Source organism: Hemitrygon akajei, unplaced genomic scaffold (assembly GCF_048418815.1).
Source record: "Hemitrygon akajei unplaced genomic scaffold, sHemAka1.3 Scf000037, whole genome shotgun sequence".
Classification (NCBI taxonomy): domain Eukaryota; kingdom Metazoa; phylum Chordata; class Chondrichthyes; order Myliobatiformes; family Dasyatidae; genus Hemitrygon; species Hemitrygon akajei.
The window spans coordinates 5290669-5305603 of NW_027331923.1; the positions used below are offsets into that span (position 1 = coordinate 5290669).

General features: G+C 45.1%; 1 protein-coding gene across 1 annotated transcript in view; it reads right to left on the minus strand.

Annotated features, from left to right (window-relative positions):
• Nucleotides 1-14935, minus strand: part of LOC140720160 (zinc-binding protein A33-like) — a 489530-nt gene that overhangs the window by 18191 nt on the left and 456404 nt on the right. The window lies entirely within an intron of this gene.

Genomic DNA, 14935 nt, shown 5'->3' on the forward strand with positions numbered 1-14935 from the left:
GCCTCCCCCTGTCCGGTGTAGAGGATCCCTGTAGTACCAATGGTGTCCCTGTAGTCTGGAATGTGCCAGTCGGCAGCATTCCTGTACAGCAGGGGTTCCCAAACATTTTTTTTTAATGCCAAAGACCAATACCAGTAACCGTGGACCCCAGGTTGGGAATCCCTGCTCTCCGGACATCTCGATGTGATGGCAGGCCAACAAGTTTCGGGCGTCTTTCCCCGAGTTGCTGATCTTCCAGCAGCACTCGCTGTCCGTTTTCCTACGCGTCCTGGGAACAGCCCGAGGATCAGTGAGCCTTCTGTCACGCAGCTGCTGTGGCACAGGCCCTTGCATCTTTCTACACAGATCTTCGCCAGCCCACAGTCCGCAAAGAGGCGAGTGACCGTCTCATCTCCACTGCAGTAATCTCGGGGCAGCGCGCTGTGGGAGTGATCTCCGGGCATGCAGCAAGGATCAGACTGGGAGGGGCCCTCTCGTCTCCACTGCAGTAGTCTCGGGGCAGCGCGCTGTGTGAGTGATCTCCGGGCATGCAGCAAGGATCAGACTGGGAGGGGCCCTCTCGCCGAAAGACAGGTGAGGTCTTGGTGCCTGTCGGTGAGATCTGGTGATGAGGCATTCTGCCAGATGGTCTGGACTGTCTGCTCAGGGAACCACTCCACTGTGTCCATCCAGTCCTTCTCCTGCAGTAACTGCAGGACATTCCATGCTGACCACTGTCTGGTGTTCTTGTGGTCAAAGCTGCTGGTCTGAAAGAACTGTCACCAATTTCATGAACACAAGGTTCACATGGAGAAGCTTCCTGATTGAGACAGACACAGTCTCACAGGGTATTTACAGGGTAGGGGCAGGAATGATGTTTCTCCTGGCTGGGCAGTGGAACCAGTGATCACAGACTCAAAATCCGAGATCACCTCAGCAGGACTGAGATGAGGGGAAATTTCTCCAACACATTGCGGTGAATATTTGGAGTTTTCTCCACAAGTTTCCTAAATTAAACTGTCATATTTAGGGGCTCGGCGATGTTGGGAACGTTGCAGGAAAGTGGCGCTGAGGTCAAAGATCAGCCATGTTCTGAGTGAGGGACAGAACAGCGCAACGGGCCGAATGACAACGCCTGCACCTGTTTCTTATTTCCTAAATGACGAGGTTACCTTTGCGCCTTGTTCTCCCTTGGCCTTCAGCCTGTCGGATTGCACAGGGGAGCGGTGAGAGCTCCGGAGATCCATCAGCAGCCGCTGCGGTTATTTCATGCTCTTGTTATTTATCCAGTTTCTCCATATTTGCATTTACACAGTTTGTTACCTTCAGCACTCTGGCTGATCTTTCACTTCCTACTTCTGTTATGGTTAATATTCTATACTTTTTCTCAGTATGTCCACAGGAAAATGCTTCTCGGGTTTGTATGTGGTGACTTAACTGTACTCTGGTAATAAAATTTATTTTGAAATATGAGTTTCGGGGAACTTCCTTTGATCCTGAGAACAAACTGTGACTGACATCTCCAGCTCCCAGCTGCAGCCCGTCCTCAGACAGTCACAGCCAATTAGCGACCAATGCTGGGAGAAGGTTGCTCGCATTGGCTGAGGGGTGTCAGTGGGCGGGACGCTGAGCGCCCGGCTGGGCCGGGGTTTGGACCCGGGACCGAGTGAGGCCGGAGACCGGGAGCTGCGCCTCGGGTTTCGGCTGCACCACCAGCGGGTCGTGAATCCTTTCGAAGGCAGAGCTGAAGAGACTGGCGGATATTCCGTGAGATGTTTCAGCTACACGGAGGGCGCTCGGCCTTTCTCCGCCGAGGATCGAGGCCTGTTGTCTGGAGTTGTCTCCCAGACCCGTCCCTTCCTGCTGGGAGACGGGAGCTGCCCTGCAGCGGCTGCCGATGGATCTCCGGAGCTCTCACCGGTCCCCTGTGCAATCCGAACGGCTGAAAACCAAGGGAGAACAAGGCGCAAAGGTAAACTCGTGCTTTAGAAAATAGGAAGCCCGTTGCACCTATTCTACCCTTTCCTCACAATAGTCCTGATCTTCGACATCAGCGCCACTTTCCTGCAACGTTCCCATCATCGCTGAGCCCCAAAATTTGACTTTAAATTTAGAAAACTTCCAAATATTCACCACAATCTGAGTGAGGAAATTTCTCCCGATCTCAGCCCTGCTGAGGTGACCTCGTATTTCGGTAGTTTTAGGACAGGCCCAATCATTGTAATCTCTCTGAGGACACTACCACAACCCAAAATCAATCTGGGAAACTTCTTCATTCCCTTTATCCGATAGACTGCCTCTGGGACGGGGACCAGACCTGTGCACAGTGTTGCATGCAGGCTCTCCACAGGACCCCATATACCTTCAGAGGAGCTTTTTATTCTTGTATTAGGCCATAAGACCATTTTCCCTATCGTCTGCTCAGCCATTTCATCATGGCCGATCCATTTTTCCTCTCTGCAGCAATCGCCTGTCTTCCCCAACCTCCCCCGTCCCCGTCATGCCCTGACCAATCAAGAATCAATCAACCTCTACTTAAAAATACATAATGAATTGGCCTCCCAAGCTGCCTGAGGCAAAGATTTCCACAGATTCAGTTCTCTGTGCTACAGAAATTCTTCTCATCTCCGTTCCAAAAGGACACCCTTCTATTTTGAGGCTGTGTCCTTAGACATGCCCACCAGAGGAAACACCTTCTCCACGTTCACTCCATCAAGCTCTCTCAGTATTCTATAGGTTTCAATTAGGTCACCCCTCATTCTTCTGAATTCCAGTGAATTCAGACCCTGAGCCATCGAATGATTTTCATATAACAAGCCATTTAATCCTGGAATCATTTTCATGAACCATATTTGAATCCTTTCCAGTTTCAGCACACCCTTTCCAAGATAAGGGGCACAAAACTGCTCTCAATACTCCAAGTGAGGCCTCACCAGTGCTTTATAAAGACTCAACATTACATCTTTGCATTTATAGTCTTGCCCTCTTCAAATGAATGGTGACATCGCATATGCCTTCCTCACCACAGACTCCTGCAAATTAACCTTCAGGGAATCCTGCTCAAGGACTCCCAAATCCCTCTGCATCTCAGTTTTTGAAATTTCTCTCCATTTAGAAAATAGTCCATAAGACCATAATAACTGTAAGACATAAGAGTAGAATGAGGCCATCTGGCCCATCGAGTCTGCTCCACCATCAATCATGGCTGATCCTTTGTTTTAAATCTCCTCCTCAACCCCAGATCCCGGCCTTGTCCCCGTAACCTTTGATGTCATGTTCAAACAAGAAGCTGTCAATCTCTGCATTAAATACACCCAACGACCTGGCCTCCACAGCTTCATGGGGCAACAAATTCCACAAATTCACCACCCTTTTGCTGAAGAAATTTCCTTGCATCTCTGTTTTGAAAGGACGCCCCTCTATTCTGAGGCTGTGCCCTCTTGTCCCAGACTCTCCTACCATGGGAAACATCCTTTCTGGATCTACACTGTTCGGCCTTTCAACATTCACAAGGTTTCAATGGGATCCTCCCTCATCCTTCTGAATTCCAGCGAGTACAGACACAGAGCCATCAAATGTTCCTCGTATGATAACCCTTTCATTCCTGGAGCCATCCTTGTGAACCTCCTCTGGACCCTTTCCAATGCCAGCACATCTTTTCTCAGATGAGGGGGCCAATACTGCTCACAATACTCAAGGTGAGGCCTCACCAATGCCTTATCAATGCTCAGCATCACCTACTTGCTGTTGTGTTCTAGACCTCTTGAAATGAATGCTAACATGCATTTACCTTCCTCACCAACAAACTGACTCAACCTGCAAGTTAACCTTCAGGGTGTTCTGCACAAGGACCCCCAAGTCCCTCTGCATCTCAGATCCCTGGATTTTCTCCCCATTTAGAAAATATTCCACACATTTATTTCTACCAACAAAGTGACTGACCAGGTATTTTCCAATATTGTATTTAATTTGCCACTCTCTTGCCCATTCTCCTAATCTGTCTAAATCCTTCTGCATCCTACCTGATTCCTCAACAGTACCAGCCCCTCCACCAATTTCGTATCATCTGCAAACTTGGAAACAAAGCCATCTATTCCATCATCTAAATCATTAATATAGACCATAAAAAGAACCGGTCCCAATCCCGACCCCCGTGGAACACCACTAGTCAATGGCAGCCAACCAGAAAACAATCCTTTTATTCCCACTCACTGCCTCTTACCAATCAGCCAATGTTGCAACCAGGTTAGTAATTTTCCTGTAATACCATAGGCTCTTAACTTGGTAAGCAGCCTCATGTGTGGCACCTTGTCAAAGGCCTTCTGAAAGTCCAAGTACATAACATCCACAGCATCCCTTTTATCTATCCTGCTTGTAATCTCCTCAAAGAATTCCAACAGATTCATCAGGTAAGATTTACCTAAAGGAAACAATTCTGACTTTGTACTATCTTGTCCTATGTCACCAGGTACACCATCACCTCATCCTTAATAATTGACTCTAACATCTTCCCAACCCCTGAGGTCAGGCTAACTGGTCTATAATTTCCTTTCTGCTGCTTTCCTCCTTTCTTAAAGAGTGGATTGTCATTTGCAATTTTCCAGTCATCTGGCATAGTCCATTGATTTTTGAAACATCATTTCTAATTCTACAACAATCTCTGATGCCTCCTCTTTCAGAACCCTAGGGTGCAGTTCCTCTGGTCCGGGTGGCTTGTGTACCTTCAGGTCTTTCATCTTTTTGAGCACCTTTTCTCTTGTAACAGTAACTGCACCCACTTATCTTCCTTCACACATTACACCATCAGGCATACTGCTAGTGTCTTCCACAGCGAAAACTGACACAAAGTACTCATTTAGTTCATCAGCCATCTCCTTGTCCCCTGTTATTATTTGTCCTGCCTCATTTTCTAGCGGTCCTATATCCACTGTCATTTCTCTTTCATTTTTAACATACTTGAGAAAACTGTTACTATCCACGTCGATATCATTTTCTAGTTTGGTTTCAGATTTCATCTTTTGCCTTTTTTAGTTGCTCTCTCTAGGTTTTTAAAAATGTTCCAATCGTCCATCTTCCCACTAATCTTTGCTTTGAACATAGAACATAGAACAATACAGCACAGTACAGGCCCTTCAGTCCACAATGTTGTGCCGACCCTTAAACCCTGCCTGTCAGAAAACCCGCAACTTAAATTTCTCCATATACCTGTCTAGTAGTCTCTTAAATTGCAGTAGTGTATGTGCCTCCCCCACTGACTCGGGCAGTGCATTCCACGCACCAACCACTCTCTGAGTCAAAAAACCTTCCTCTAATATCCCCCTTGAACATTCCACCCCTTACCTTAAAGCCATGTCCTCTTGTATTGAGCAGTGGTGCCCTGGGGAGGAGGCGCTGGCTGTACACTCTTCTATTCCTCTTAATATCTTGTAAATCTCTATCATGTCTCCTCTCATCCTCCTTCTCTCCAGAGAGTAAAGCCCACGCTCCCTCAATCTCTGATCATAATCCATACTCTCTAAACCAGGCAGCATCCTGGTAAATCTCCTCTGTACCCTTTCCAATGCTTCCACATCCTTCCTATAGTGAGGTGACCAGAACTGGACATGGTTCTCCAAGTGTGGCCTAACCAGAGTTTTATAGAGCTGCATCATTACCCCACGACTCTTAAACTCTATCCCTCGACTTATGAAAGCTAACACTCCATAAGCTTTCTTAACTACCCTATCTACCTGTGAAACAACTTTCAGGGATCTGTGTTCATGTACTCCCAGATCCCTCTGCTCCTCCACACTCCCAAGTATCCTGCCATTTACTTTGTACTCTGCCTTGGAGTTTGTCCTTTCCAAAGTGTACCACCTCACACTTCTCTGGGTTGAACTCCATCTGCCACTTCTCAGCCCACTCCTGCATCCTATCAATGTCTCTCTGCAATCTTCGACAATCCTCTACACTATCCACAACACCACCAACTTTGTGTCGTCTGCAAACTGCCAACCCACCCTTCTACCCCCACATCCAGGTCGTTAATAAAAATCACGAAAAGTTAAAGGTCCCAGAACCGATCTTAGTGGGACACAACCCTTCTTTCCGAATGTACTCCCTCCACCACGATCCTCTGCTTTCTGCAGGCAAGCCAATTCTGAATCCACCTGGCCATATTTCCCTGGATCCCATGCCTTCTGACTTTCTGAATAAGCCTACAGTGTGGTACCTTGTCAAATGCCTTACTAATATTCAAGTAGATCAATACACTGAACTACCCTCATCTATATGCCTGGTCACCTCTTCAAAGAACTCTATCAGGCTTGTTAGACACAATCTGCCCTTCACAAAGCCATGCTGACTGTCCCTGATCAGACCATGATTTCTAAATGTCCATTGATTCTATCTTTAAAAGTCTTTTCCAACAGCTTTCCCACCACTGACGTAAGGCTCACTGGTCTATAATTACCCGTACTATCCCTAATACCTTTTTTGAACAAGGAGACAACATTCGCCTCCCTCTAAATCTCTGGTACCATTCCCGTGGACGAGGACATAAAGATCCTATCCAGAGGTTCAGCAATCTCTTACCTCGCCTCGTGAAGCAGAACATAGAACATAGAATAGTACAGCACATTACAGGCCCTTCGGTCCACAATGTTGCACTGACCCTCAAACCCTGCCTCACATATAACCCCCCAATTTAAATTCCTCCATATACCTGTCTAGTAGTCTCTTCAACTTCACCAGTGTATCTGCCCCCACTACTGACTCAGGAAGTGTATTCCACGCACCAACCACTCTCTGAGTGAAAAACCTTCCTCTAATATCCCCCTTGAACTTCCCGCCCCTTCCCTTAAAGCCATGTCCTCTTGTACTGAGCAGTGGTGGACTGGGGGAGAGGCGCTGGCTATCCAGTTTACCTATTCCTCTTAATATCTTGTACAACTCTATCGTGTCTCCTCTCATCCTCCTTCTCTCCAAAGACTAAAGACCTAGCTCCCTTAATCTCTGATCATAATCCATACTCTCTAAACCAGGCAGCATTCTGGTAAATCTCCTCTGTATCCTTTCCAATGCTTCCACATCCTTCTTATAGTGAGGCGACCTGAACTGGACACAGTACTCCAAGAGTGGCCTGACCGGTGTTTTATAGAGCATCGCGACTCTTAAACTCTTTCCCCATAAGGTTTTGTAACTACCCTATTCCCCAGTAGCCGGGGGAATATTCCATCAGGCCCCGGTGACTTATCCGTCCTAATATATTTTAACAACTCCAACACCTCTTCACCCTTAATATCAACATGCTCCAGAACATCAATCTTACTGATATTGTCCTCACCATCTTCAAGTTTCCTGTCATTGATGAATACCGAAGAGAAGTATTCATTGAGGACCTCGCTCACTTCCACAGCCACCAGGCACATCTTCCCACCTTTATCTCTAATCGGTCCTACCTTCATTCCTGTCAACCTTTTGTTCTTCACATAATTGAAGAATGCCTTGGGGTTTTCCTTTATCCTACTCACCAAGGCCTTCTCATGCCCCCTTCTTGCTCTCCTCAGCCCCTTCTTAAACTCCTTTCTTGCTACCCTATATTCCTCAATCGACCCACCTGATCCTTGCTTCCTAAAAATCACGTATGCTGCCTTCTTCCATCCACCTCACTTGTCACCCAAGGTTCCTTCACCCTACCATTCTTTATCTTCCTCACCGGGACAAATGTATCCCTAACATCCTGCAAGAGATCCTTAAACATCGACCACATGTCCATAGTACATTTCCCTGCAAAAACATCATCCCAATTCACACCCGCAAGTTTTAGCCTTATAGCCTCATAATTTGCCCTTCCCCAATTAAAAATGTTCCTGTCCTCTCTGATTCTATCTTTTTCTATGATAACGTTAAAGGCCAGGGAGCGATGGTCGCTGTCTCCCAGATGCTCACCCACTGACAGATCTGTGACCTGACACGGTTCGTTACCTAATACTAGATCTAGTATGGCATTCCCCCTAGTCGGCCTGTCAACATACTGTGACAGGAACCCGTCCTGGGCACACTTAACAAACTCTGCCCTGTCTAAACCATTGGAACTAATCAGATGCCAATCAATATTAGGGAAGTTAAATCCACCCTGTTATTCTAGCACCTTTCCAAAATCTGCCTCCCAATGTGCTCCTCGGTATCTCTGCTGCTAGCAGGAGGCCTATAGAATACCCCCAGTAGAGTAACTGCTCCCTTCCTGTTCTTGACTTCTACCCATACTGACTCAAAAGAGGATCCTGATACATTACCTACCCTTTCTGTAACTGTAATAGTATCCCTGATCAGTAACACCACCCCTTCTCCTCTCCCCCCCCCCCCCCCACCCCATCCCTTTTAAAGCACTGACATCCAGGAATATTGAGAATCCATTCGTGCCCTGGTGCCAGCCAAGTTCTTTATAATGGCCACTATATTATAATTCCATGTATGTATCCAAGCTCTCAGTTCATCACCTTTGTCCCTGATGCTTCTTGCCTTGAAGTACATACACTTTAGCCCTTCAACCTTACTACCTTTACACCCTTTATTCTGTTTCTCTTTTCTCAAAGCCTCTTTATATGTTAGATCTGGCTTTAGTCCATGCACTATATTTGCTGCTCTCGCATGACCTTTATCCTCCTCCACCTCACTATCTGCTCTAACACTCTGGTTCCCCTCCCCCCACAAATCGAGTTTAAACCCCCCCCCCCCCACCCCGAGCAGCACTAACAATCCTTCCCGCAAGGATGTTAGTCCCCCTCCAGTTCAGGTGCAAACCATCCCGTTGGAAAAGGTCCCACCTTCCCTGGAACAAGGCCCAATTGTCCAGAAACATGAAGCCCTCCCTTCTGCACCAACTCCTTAGCCACGTATTTAGCTGTGTTATCTTCCTATTTCTAGCCTCACTAGCTAGGAGTCTTGTGTCTAACTGCCATCAACATTCTGTTACCTTTGCAGTTTCTAAACTCAACCCACAGTGATTTAACATCTTCTGACTCTATGTCACATCTTTCCCCTGATTTGATGCCATTCATTACCGGTGCACATCACACCCTCTGCCTACCTTCCAATATAACGTGTAAACTTGGACACTCCACTCCCAACTACAACCATCCTTCAGCCACGATTCAGTGATGGCCACAACGTCATACGTGGCAATCTGTAATATTGCAACAAGATCATCCACCTTATTTCTTATATTACGCACATTTAGATACAACACCTTGAGCTCTGTGTTTGCTGTCCTTTCTGGTTTTGCATCCCTGATGATTTGATACTCAGCCTGCTGACTACAACTAAGTCCCATCACCTGCCTGCCCTTCCTAACAATCTGACTGCATGCTATCTTTACTTTTTTTTACCATCCATCCTATTCTGAGTCCCTTCACTCCGATTCCCACGCCGCCCTGCCAAGTTAGTTTACACCCTCCCCAACGGCTCTAACAAACCTACCTGTGATAATATTGGTCCCCCTCGGTTGCAGGTGCATCCCGTCACTTTTGAACAGGTCATACCCTCAGAAGAGATCCCAGTAATCGAAGAACCTGAAGCCCTGCCTTCTGCACCAGCTTCTCAGCCATGTATTTACCTGCCAGATCATCCTGTTTCTGCCCTCATTGATGCGTGGCACAGGTAGCAATCCAGAAATTACTACCTGGGAGTTCCTGCTTCTCAACTTTCTACCGAGCTCTTGAAATTCACTTTTCAGGACCTCATTGCTTTTCCTTCCTATGTCATTGGTACCAATATGTACCAAGACAACTGGCTGCTTCCCCTCCCTCTCCGAAATGTTGTGGATGCGATTTGAGACATCCCTGACCCTGGCACCTGGGAGGTAACATACCACCCGGGTGTCCCGTCCATGTCCACAGAATCTCCTGTCTTTTCCCTCACTGTCGAATCCCCTATCACTACTGCTCTCTTCTTCTGTCACTTTCCCTTTTAGTCAACCCTTTTATTTCTGAAACAAAACTCAAGTCACATTTTATTGTCATTTCAACCATACCTGCTGGTGCAGTGCACAGTAAAAATGAGACAACGTTTTTCAGGACCATGCTGCTACATGAAACAGTACAAAAACTAGACTGAACGACGTAAAAAACAACACAGGGAGAACTACACTAGACTACAGACCTACCTAGGACTGCATAAAGTGCACAAAACAGTGCAGGCATTACAATAAATAATAAACAAGACAATAAGGCAGTCAGGTGTCAGTTAAGGCTCTGGGTATTGAGGAGTCTGATAGCTTGGGGGAAGAAACCGTTACATAGTCTGGTCGTGTGAGCCCGAATGCTTAGGTGCCTTTTCCCAGATGGCAGGAGGGAGAAGAGATTGTATGAGGGGTGCATGGTGTCATTCATAATGCTGTTTGCTTTGCGGTTGCAGCGTGTCGTGCAAATGTCCGTGATGGCGGGAACAGAGACCCCCCGATGATCTTCTCAGCTGATCTCACTATCCACTGCAGGGTCTTACGATCTGAAATGGTGTAATTTTTGGACCAGGCAGTGATGCAGCTGCTCAGGATGCTCTCAATACAACCCCTGTAGAATGTGATGAGGATGGGGGTGGGAGATGGACTTTCCTCAGCCTTCGCAGGAAGTAGAGATGCTGCTGGGCTTTCTTTGCTATGGAGCTGGTGTTGAGGGACCAGGTGAGATTCTTCGCCAGGTGAACACCAAGAAATTTGGTGCTCTTAATGATCTCTACCGAGGAGACGTCGATGTTCAGCAGGGAGTGGTCGCTCCGTGCCCTCCTGAAGTCAACAACCATCTCTTTCACATAATCTAACAGAGCTAATAATAATAATAAATAATAACATTTAAAAATTGTAATAATAGATAAGAAAGTCAATTATGATATACGTATACTGATTAAAAAAAATAGAAACACTGTATATTAACCCTTACATACTGTTCAGAACAAATTTGACCCGTTTTGACATTTGACAGCAGGATAAAAACACCCTAAATGCAATTTTTAGCCGAAATTTTATGACTTTTCCTAAAGTGACCGAAAATGAGCCAAAATGAAACTACTTTAAATTTTATACTTTTGTACACGTGCTACAATATTTTTATACATTGAGGCTGTACCGGGTCAAATTTGACCCGTATCTATTGAAATGGATTTTAGATCTCTGAGACATTAATTAAGGATTAATGACCCATTTATTAATGTCAGATAGGCTGTTTATCCATTCTAAATAGATTTTTGGTTCAAAATTTGATATAGATACTTGTTATGAGGGGATTATTGGGCCGGGTCAAAATTGTTTATACAGTTATATTAATAGCAAAAGGATAATGAGGGATAAAATTGGTCCCTTAGAGAATCAGAGTGGACAGTTATGTGTGGAGCCGAAAGAGATGGGGGAGATTTTGAACAATGTCTTTTCTTTGGCATTCACTAAGGAGAAGGATATTGAATTGTGTAAGTTAAGGGAAACAAGTAGGTTAGTTATGGAAACTGTGATGATTAAAGAAGAGGAAGTACTGACGCTTTTAAATAATATAAAAGTGGATAAGTCTCCGGTGCCTGACAGGATATTCCCTAGGACCTTGAGGGAAGTTGTTGTAGAAATAGCAGGGGCTCTGACAGAAATACTTCAAATGTCATTAGAAACAGGGATGGTGCCAGAGGATTGGTGTATTGCTCTTGTGGTTCCATTGTTTTAAAAGGGTTCTAAAAATAAACCTAGCAATTATCAGTAATTTGTAATTTATCGTCAGTGGTGGGTAAATTAATGAGAAGTATTCTTAGAGATGGTATATATAATTAGCTGGATAGACAGGGTCTGATAAGGAACAGTCGACATGGATTTGTGCGTGGAAGGGCAGGTTTGACAAAGCTTACTGAATTTTTTGAAAAGGTTACTAGGAAGGTTGACGAGGGTAAAGCAGTGGATGTTGTCTATATGGACTTCAGTAAGGCCTTTGACAAGGTTCCACATGGAAGATTAGTTAGGAATGTTCAATCGTTTGGTATTAATATTGAAGTAGTAAAATGAATTCAACAGTGGCTGGATGGGAGATGCCAGAGAGTAGTGGTGGATAACTGTTTTTCAGGTTGGAGGTCAGTGACTAGTGGTGTGTCTCAGGTATCTGTACTGGGTCCAATGTTGTTTGTCATATACATTAATGATCTGGATGATGGGGTGGTAAATTGTATTAGCAGGTATGAGGATGATACTAAGGTAGGAGGCGATGTGGATAATGAAGTAGGTTTTCAAAGCTTACAGAGAGATTTAGGCCAGTTAGAAGAGTGGGCTGAAAGATGGCAGATGGAGTTTAATGCTGATAAGTGTCAGGTGCTACATTCTGTCAGGACTAATCAAAATAGGACATACATGGTAAAAGGTAGGGCATTGAGGAATGCAGTAGAACAGAGTGATCTAGGAATAATGGTGCATAGTTCCCTGAAGGTGGAATCTCATGTATATGGGTTGGTGAAGTAAGCTTTTGTTATGCTGGCCTTTATAAATCACAGCATTGTTGGGATGTAATGTTAAAATTGTACAAGGCATTGGTAAGGCCAAATTTCGAGTATTCTGTGCAGTTCTGGTCACCGAATTATAGGAAAGATGTCAACAAAATAGAGAGAGTACAGAGGAGATTTACTAGAATATTACCTGGGTTTCAGCACCTAAGTTACAGAGAAAGGTTGAACAAGGTCGATCTTTATTCTTTGGAACGTAGAAGTTTGAGGGGGGACTTGATAGAGGTATTTAAAATTATGAGGAGAATATATAGAGTTGACGTGGATAGGCTTTTTCCATTGAGAGTAGGGGAGATTCAAACAAGAGTACATGGGTTGAGAGTCAGGGGGCAAAAGTTTAGGGGTAACACCAGGGGGAACTTTTTTACTCAGAGAGTGGTAACTGTGTGGAATGAGCTTCCAGTAGAAGTGGTTGAGGCAGGTTAGATTTTGTCATTAAAGAAGATGGGGTAGGTATATGGACAGGAAAGGAATGGAGGGTTATGGGCTGAGTGCAGATAGGTGGGACTAGGTGAGAGTAAGCGTTCGGCACGGACTAGAAGTGCCGAGATGGTCTGTTACCAATGGTCTGTTGTAATTGTTATATAGTTATATGGTTATACTGTGAAGATATAGAATATGAATGGATTGCCTGGGTTAAAATATGTGAGGTAGTTTCCAAAGATTCAATGACCATTTAGGAATCCTATTGGTAGAGGCTGTTACCCTACACCATAATGCTCCTGAACCATTGTGGATAACCTAAATCACCAAAAAATCTCAGCTGATTCCACAACCTACAGGCTTACTTTCAAGGAGTTCACAACTCAATGATTTCCTCTATTTTTTTCTTTCAAATTTTCTTTTTCCTACACCTTGGCTGTTTCTCCGTCTTTGTGTCTTCTTGTGTAGTTTTTCATAAAATCTGTAGAGCTTGTTTTCATCTAAGCAGCAACAAGAAATTTAATCTTCTTGATGTGTGTGGTAACATGCGGAAATTGACAATAAATTTACATTGAATTGTCAGGCAAGGATTGTAGGTTTGATTTATTGCTGTAAGGGTGAGAATAGTGATGGAGATTGCAGAAGAACTGATGTGATCAGCCGGATTTACTGTATCCATTCCAAGGGTGGAACAATATTCCTATCACCATCGAACACTTTAAGAACACAGTCCGGAAACATGCCATTAATTTATCATTTAATGCCCCACTATACTAACGCAATCAGCCAAAATAATGTCCCCACGTGTCCATTCTCTGCATACTCATGTATTTATTTAAGAGACATTTGATTCCCTCTGTCATATTTACCTCGAGTATCACCCCTGGAAGGGCATTTCATGCACCCACCACAATGCACCAACAAAAACTTGCCCCACACATCTACTTCCAACTTATCCCCACTCAGTGTAATTGCAAGCCACCTAGTCTGTGATTATTCAGTCCTGTGTCTAGTCTATCTATGACTCTGTAATCCTGCAAACATTGGTTAGATCTCCCTTCAGGTGCCGCAGCTTGAAAGAAAACAGCACAGGTTTGTCCAATCTCTGCTTCCAATCTACGTCTGATCTCAACAGGTGCTACACCTGGTTATTCATGTACTCACATAGCAATATTCAAGGTCCCGAACAGTCACCCCCAGGAGAAGTGACACTTCACCTGTGCATGTTTTGGGGTCACTGACTGTTTCCAGTCTCCTATGCAGTGACCAGGCCTGACACCCATTGGGGAGCTGCTTTGTTAGGCAGGAATTTGAATGGCTGGTCGGCCTGTTGTCACAGAAAAGTAATGCCATCAGGACAGATGGCTCCTGGTACCTTGGCACAACAGGCAGAGCTGAAAGCTTTAGTTGAAGCCTGTAAGCTAGCAGAAGGAAATAATCAAATATTTACACGGATCCTTGATATGCTTTCCGAGTGATTCATGACTTTGGAAATTCATGGAGATAAAGAGGATTTCTTACAGAAACAGGATAAATAACAGGAGCATGAAATAACCGCAGCGGCTGCTGATGGATCTCTGGAGCACTCACCGCTCCCCTGTGCAATCCGACAGGCTGAAGGCCAAGGGAGAACAAGGCGCAAAGGTAAACTCGTGCTTTAGAAAATAAGAAACAGGAGCAGGCGTGGCCATTCATGATGAGCTGTTCTGCTTCTCACTCAGAACATATCTGATTTTTGCCCTCAGCGCCACTTTCCTGCAACGTTCCGAACATCGGCAAGCCCGTAAATATGTCCGTTTAATTTAGAAAACGTGAAGAAAACTCCAAATGTTCACTGCACTGTGGGTGGGGAAATTTCTCCTCATCTCAGTCCTGCTGAGGTGATCTCGGATTTTGAGTCTGTGATCCCTGGTTCCACTGCCCAGCCAGGGGAAACATCATTCCTGCCCCTACCCTGTAAATACCCTGTGAGACTGTGTCTGTCTCAATCAGGAAGCTTCTCCATGTGAACCTTGTGTTAATGAAATTG